We start from the raw sequence: 8,041 nt of genomic DNA, 5'->3' as shown, positions 1-8,041 counted from the left end.
CAGAATGTCGCTGCTCCATTCCACCAGCTGCCTCTACTGCGACCAGGCAGCTGCTACGTCATGTCATGTCATCTTCCAAACCGCTTATCCTATATAGGGTCGCGGGGAGTTGCTGGAGCCTATCCCAGCCGTCAATGGGCGAAGGCAGACTACACCCTGAACTGGTCGCCAGCCAGTCACAGGGCACACATAGACACTGTCACTGAGCGGGAATCGATCCCACGCTGCCCGCACACAACTCAGGCGTGTGTACCACTACACTATCAGCGGACATCAGCTACTACGTAACTTTTACTTATGCCGGGAGAGTTGTTGTCCAGCGACCAGAAACGTTTGTCCAATTCTCCATGTAATTGAACATCCAATTGTTCAGGTCCTGTCGATACTCTAAACAGCTGTGGTGCTATTATTGACGATTCATTATGGATCGCATTTACCCCCACTTACTTTGGAAACATGTTGTACTGTTATTGTACATTATAGGTATACCCATGCACAATTGTATTAAATAAGCACTTTCTTAGCAAAATCTCTCATTGCAATTTATGCATGAGAAAACAACTTTCGTTGGTTTATTTGTACATATGAAGTTATTTTTCTACATTATCAGTGGGACATCCTGAATTGGTTGCCAGCCAATCGCAGGGCGCAGGCACGGGCAGAACATGCAAACTCCACACAGGGAGGCTAGAGCCGGGATCGAACCCACGACCTCTGAACTGTGAGCCGGACGTGCTAATATAAAATCTCTCTCTCTCTCTCTCTCTCTCTCTCTCTCTCTCTCTCTCTCTCTCTCTCTCTATCTCTTTCTCTCTCTCTCTCTCTCTCTCTCTCTCTCTCTCTCTCTCTCTCTCTCTCTCTCTCTCTCTCTCTCTCTATATATATATATATATATATATATATATATATATATATATATATATATATATATATATAAACAGTAAAGTAAAAAAAACAACAATAATACAATAATAATCAAACCAGTACAAGTAAGAAATTAAAAATGGAAAAAAGTACAATAATAATATCCATCCAAACATCCATTATCTGAACTGCTTGTCCTCAAGAGGGTCCCACGTGCTGGAGGCTATGGAATCAGAAATTGTAGCAGCAGCAGGTCAACTAAAGTTCTGAGATAAAGTGGGAAGGCAGGTGCAAGCAGCTGCCACAACATCTTAAAGTCTTCAGGTCCAAAGAGACTTACACGATCAATATAAATAGTAAAATAATTAAATCACCAATTCCAGACAACCCAGTGCAAGTAATACATACATACATACATACATACATACATACATACATACATACATACAGACATACATACATACATTCATTTATAGTACAGACTAACAGCGTACAAAGTCCACCACGAAGAGGAGAAAATATTTTATAAATTGATTGCAGCAGGTATTTTGTGTTACGCCTATATATTTTAATCATTATATTGAAAACTAACAAAAAAAAGTCGTTTATAAACACATACGAACAAAAAGAAGCCGTTAATAAAAACGTTCGATGCCGTGGAATGGGTAAAAGGTAGCGGCACCAGGTCGAATGGAGTTGTGACATATCCTGGCAAAAGGAGGAAATGCACAGGGAGCTGCCTCGATTGTGGCAGCGGTCGTCTTATAAGCGGAAGTGACGTAATGGCAGCTGCCTCGATTGAGGAAGCGGTCGTGGTATTAGCAGAAGTGACATAAAGGCTGCCTCGGCCACTGCCACTGCCGCAAATCGCGCTTGGTCTTACTGCACATTTTTTGGGCGACCTGCCGAAATTCGACTCAGAGAAAAGTGTTGAAAATGATCATTTTCATCAACTTAAGCCACTCAGGGGACTTTGCCCGCCCCCAAGTATGGATGTAAAGGCCTCACTTCGGAGACACTTTGTTGTTTTGTGGCTTAAAACGCCGTGTGTGGCTGCGCTGTCCCCGGTGCTCTTTGTGTGCTTTTCTTGAAAGGCGTTATGTGTATACTGAAATTATTGGCATTTTCTTCTTCGGGGGATATATTTATGCTAGATACACGTGTACATATATATTTACAACCTTTGGTTTGAATTTGGCAGCCGTGATTCAAAGTGCAGAGATCCAACCGGAGGGGCTGATCCCTCCACTTTGGCGAAAGCACACCTTTCTAAGTCACATTTTTCGGGTGACCCGCCGAAATTCGACTCGGAGAAAAGTATTGAAAATTATAATTTTCATCAACTTAAGCCACTGAGGGCACCTTGCCCGTCCCCAAATATGGTTGTATAAAGCCCTTATTTCATAGACAATTTGTTGTTTTGTGACTTAAAACGACGTGTGTGGCTGCGCTGTCCCCTGTGCTCTTCGTGTGCCTTTCTTGACAGGCGTAACTTGTATACTGAAATGAATGTTACTTTCTGCTTCGGCACGTATATTTATGCTAGATACACTTGTAAATATGCATCTACAACCTGTGGTTTGGATTTGGCAGCATTGATTCGCAGTGCGGAGCTCCAACCGCAGGGGCCGACTCCTCCGCCTTGGCTATCCACCAAAAGCACAACTTTCTCGGTCATATTTTTCAGGCGACCAACCGAATTTCGACTCGGAGAAAAGTGTTGAAAATGATAATTTTCATCAACTTAAGCCACTCAGGGGAACTTGACCGCCCCCAAATATGGTTGTAAAGTCCTTACTTCATAGACAATTTGTTGTTTTGTGCCTTAAAACGACGTGTGTGTCTGCGCTGTCCCCTGTGCTCTTCGTGTGCCATTCTTGAAGGCGTTACTTGTATATTTAAATTAATGTCACTTTCTGCTTCGGCACGTATATTTATGCTAGATACACTTGTAAATATATATGTACAAACTGTAATTTGGATTTGGCAGCAGTAAATCACAGTGCCGAGCTCGAACCGTAGGGGCCGACTCCTCCGCCCTGGCTGTCCGCCAAAAGCACACCTTTCTCTGTCATATTTTTCAGGCGACCTGCCGAATTTCAACTCGAAGAAAAGTTTTGAAAATGATAATTTTCTTCAACTTAAGCCACTCAGGGTATCTTTCCCTACCCCAAATATGGTTGTAAAGCCCTTACTTCAAAGACAATTTGTTGTTTTTTGCCTTAAAACGACGTGTGTGGCTGCGCTGTCCCCTGTGCTCTTCGTGTTCCTTTCTTGAAAGGCGTTACTTGTATACTGAAATTAATGTCACTTTCTGCTTCGGCACGTGTATTTATGGTAGATACATTTGTAAATATGCATGTACAACCTGTGGTTTCGATTTGGCAGCAGTGATTGACTGTGCCGAGCTCCAACCGAAGGGGCCAACTCCTCCGCTTTGGCTATCCGCCAAAAGCACACCTTTTGTCGTTCATATTTTTCATGCGACCCGCCGAATTTCGACTCGAAGAAAATTGTTGAAAATGATCATTTTCATCAACTTAAGGGTTTTTCCCTTTGTTTTATATGTCCAATTTGAGCTTTTCATCTCCTGAAAATGACAGTTTGGCCACGTGCAGTTATTTTGATAGGGGTTACGTGTAAACTGAAACAAATGTCATTTTATGGTTTCAGAGGTTTATTTATGTTAGATACACGTGTAAATATTTATCTACAGCCTTTGGTTTTGATTTGGCAGCCTTTTGGTTTTCATGTCCAAAATGAGCGTTTCAGCAGCTGAAAATGACAGTTTGGCCACGTGCAGTTATTTTGATAGTGGTTACGTGAACACAGAAATGAATGTCACTTTCTGCTTCGGAGCGTGTATAATTGCTAGATACAATTGTAAATATGCATCTACAACCTTTGGTTTGGATTTGGCAGCTGTGATTCACTGTGCAGAGCTCCAACCGTAGGGGCCAACTCCTCCACCTTGACTATCCGCCAAGAGCACACCTTTTTCGGCCATATTTTACAGGCGATCCGCCGAATTTCGACTCGGAAAAAAGTGTTGAAAATTATAATTTTCATCAATTTAAGGCACTCAGGGGAACTTGCCCGCCCCCAAATATGGGTGTTAAGCCCTTACTTCGTAGACAATTTGTTGTTTTGTGCCTTAAAACGACGTGTGTGGCTGCACAGTCCCTTGTGCTCTTCGTGTGCCTTTCTTGACAAGCGTAACTTGTATACTAAAATGAATGTTACTTTCTGCTTGGGCACGTGTATTTATGCTTGATACACTTGTAAATATGCATGTACAACCTTTGGTTTGGATTTGGCAGCATTGAGTCGCAGTGCGGAGCTCCAACCGCAGGGGCCGACTCCTCCGCCTTGGCTATCGACCAAAAGCACACCTTTCTCGGTCATATTTTTCAGGCGACCCGCCGAATTTTGACTCAGAGAAAAGTGTTGAAAATTACAATTTTCATCAATTTAAGCCACTCAGAGGAACTTGCCCGCTTACAAATATGGTTGTAAAGTCCTTACTCCGTAGACAATTTGTTTTTTTGTGCTTTAAAACGACGAGTGTGGCTGCGCAATCCCCTGTGCTCTTCTGTGCCTTTCTTGACAGGCGTAACTTGTATAGTGAAATTAATGTCACTTTCTGCTTCTGCACGTATATTTATTCTAGATACACTTGTAAATATGCATGTAGAACCTGTCGTTTGGATATGGTAGCAGTGATTCACAGTGCCGAGCTCCAACCGTAGGGGCCGACTACTCCGCCTTGGCTATCCGCCAAAAGCACACCTTTCTCGGTCATATTTTTCAGGCGACCCGCCGAATTTCGACTCGGAAAACAGTGTTGAAAATTATAATTTTCATCAATTTAAGGCACTCAGGGGAACTTGCCCGCCCCAAAATATGGTTGTTAAGCCCTTACTTCGTAGACAATATTTCTTTGTGCCTTTAAACGACGTGTGTGGCTGCGCAGTCCCCTGTGCTCTTTTTGTGCCTTTCTTGACAGGCGTTACTTGTATAGTGAAATTAATTCACTTTCTGCTTCGGCACGTATATTTATGTTAGATACACTTGTAAATATGCATCTACAACCTTTGGTTTGGATTGGGCAGCATTGATTCGCAGTGCGGTGCTCCAACCGTAGGGGCTGACTCCTCCGCATTGGCTATCCGCCAAAAGCACACCTTTCTCGGTCATATTTTTCAGGCGCCCCGCCGAATTTCGACTCTTAGATGTGTTGAAAATGATAATTTTCATCAACCTAAGCCACTCGGGGGAACTAACCCTCCACCAAATATGGTTGTAAAGCCCTTACTTCATCGACAATTTGTTGTTTTGTGCCTTAGAACGACGTGTGTGGCTGCGCTGTCCCCTGTGCTCTTCGTGTGCCTTTCTTGACAGGCGTAACTTGTATACTGAAATGAATGTTACTTTCTGCTTCGGCACGTATATTTATGGTAGATACATTTGTAAATATGCATGTACAACCTGTGGTTTCGATTTGGCAGCAGTGATTAACTGTGCCGAGGTCCAAGCGAAGGGGCCAACTCCTCCGCTTTGGCTATCCGCCAAAAGCACACCTTTTGTCGTTCATATTTTTCATGCGACCCGCCGAATTTCGACTCGAAGAAAATTGTTGAAAATGATCATTTTCATCAACTTAAGCCACTCAGGGGATTTTTCCCTACCCCAAATATGGTTGTAAAGCCCTCCCTTCATAGACAATTTGTTGTTTTGTGGCTTAAAACGACGTGTGTGGCTGTGCTATCCCCTGTGCTCTCCCTGGCCTTTTTTTGACAGAGTCGTTTACATATACACTGAAATTAATGTCATTTTCCATATCAGCGCATTTATTTATGTTAGATACACTTGTAGGTATCAATCTAGCACCTTTTGTTTGGATTTAGTAGGTTTTTGTTTTTTATGTCCAATTTGAGCTTTTCATCTCCTGAAAATGACAGTTTGGCCACGTGCAGTTATTTTGATAGGGGTTACGTGTAAACTGAAATTAATGTCATTTTATGCTTTCAGAGGTTTATTTATGCTAGATACACGTTTAAATAAGCGTCGACAGCCTTTGGTTCGATTTTTTCTGCCTTTTGTTTTTTTTTATGTCCAAAATGAGCGTTTCAGCACCTGAAAGTGACAGTTCGGCCACGTGCAGTTATTTTGAGAGGAGTTACGTGTAAACTTAAACAAAATATCATTTTATGCTTTTAGAGGTTTATTTATGCTAGATACACGTGTAAAAATGCATCTACAGCCTTTGGTTTTGATTTGGCAGCCTTTTGGTTTTTTATGTCCAAAATGAGCGTTTCAGCGCCTGGAAGTGACAGTTTGGCCACGTAAAGTTATTTTGATAGTGGTTACATGAAAACTGAAATAATGTCATTTTATGCTTTCAGAGATTTATTTATGCTAGATACCGGTGTAAATATGCATCTACAGCCTTTGGTTTTGATTTGGCAGCCTTTTGTTTTTTTATGTCCAAAATGAGCGTTTCAGCGCCTGAAAGTGACAGTTTGGCCACGTGCAGTTATTTTGATAGGGGTTAGGTGTACACTAAAATTAATGTAACTTTCTGCTTCTAGGAGTGTATTTATGCTAGATACACGTGTAAATATGCATCTACAGCCTTTGGTTTTGATTTGGCAGCTGTGATTCACAGTGCAGAGCTCCAACCGTAGGGGTCGACACCTCCGCCTTGGCTATCCGCCAAAAGCACACCTTTCTCGTTCATATTTTTCAGGCGACCCGCCGAATTTCGACTCAATAAAAAAGTGTTGAAAATGATAATTTTCATCAATTTAAGGCACTCAGGGGAACTTGCTCTCTCCCAAATATAGTTGTAAAGCCCTTACTTTGTAGACAATTTGTTTTTTGTGCCTTAAAATGACGTGTGTGGCTGCGCAGTCCCCTGTGCTCTTCTGTTCCTTTTGACAGGCGTTACCTGTATAGTGAAATTAATGTCACTTTCTGCTTGGGCACGTATATTTATTCTAGATACACTAGTAAATATGCATTTACAACCTTTGGTTTGGATCGGGCAGCCGTGATTCACAGTGCGGTGCTCCAACCGTAGGGGCCGACTCCTCCGCCTTGGCCATCCGCCAAAAGCACACCTTTCTCGAACATATTTTTCAGAAGCCCTGCCGAATTTCGACTCGTAGATAGGTCTTGAAAATTATAATTTTCATCATTTTAAGCCACTCAGAGGAACTTACCCTCCCCCAAATATGAGTATAAAGCACTTACTTCATCGACAATTTGTTGTTTTGTGCCTTAAAACGACATGTGTTGCTGCGCTGTGCCCTTTGCTCTTGTGTGCCTTTCTTGACAGGCGTTAGTTGTATAGTGAAATGAATGTTACTTTCTGCTTCGGCACGTGTATTTATGCTATATACACTTGTGAGTTTGGATCTAGAACCTGTGGTTTGGATTTGGCAGCATTGATTCGCAGTGCGGAGCTCCAACCGCAGGGGCCGACTCCTCCGCCTTGGCTATCCACCAAAAGCACACCTTTCTCCGTCATATTTTTCAGGCGACCCGCCGAATTTCAACTCGGAGAAAAGTGTTGATGATTACAATTTTCATCAATTTAAGCCACTCAGGGGAACTTGCCCGCCCCCAAATATGGTTGTAAAGTCCTTATTTTATAGACAATTTGTTGTTTTGTGCCTTAAAACGACGTGTATGGCTGCGCTGTCCCCTGTTCTCTTCGTGTGACTTTCTTGACAGGCGTTAGTTGTACAGTGAAATTAATGTCACTTTCTGCTTCAGCAACGTATATTTATGCTAGATACACTTGTAAATATAAATCTACAACCTTTGGTTTGGATTGGGCAGCCGTGATTCAGAGTGCGGTGCTCCAACGGTAGGGGGCGACTCCTCCGCTTTGGCTATCCGCCAAAAGCACACCTTTTTCGTTCATATTTTTCAGTCGCCCCGCCGAATTTCGACTAGTAGATAAGTGTTGAAAATCATAATTTTCATCAATTTAAGCCACTCAGGGGAACTTGCCCGCCCCCAAATATGGTTGTAAAGTCCTTATTTTATAGACAATTTGTTGTTTTGTGCCTTAAAATGACGTGTATGGCTGCGCTGTCCCCTGTTCTCTTCGTGTGACTTTCTTGACAGGCGTTAGTTGTACAGTGAAATTAATGTCACTTTCTGCTTC

Source organism: Filicampus tigris, chromosome 4 (assembly GCF_054856515.1).
Source record: "Filicampus tigris isolate MCC_2025a chromosome 4, RoL_Ftig_1.0, whole genome shotgun sequence".
Classification (NCBI taxonomy): Eukaryota; Metazoa; Chordata; class Actinopteri; order Syngnathiformes; family Syngnathidae; genus Filicampus; species Filicampus tigris.
The sequence above is the reverse complement of the archived record's forward strand: the minus strand, read 5'-3'. Positions refer to the sequence as shown.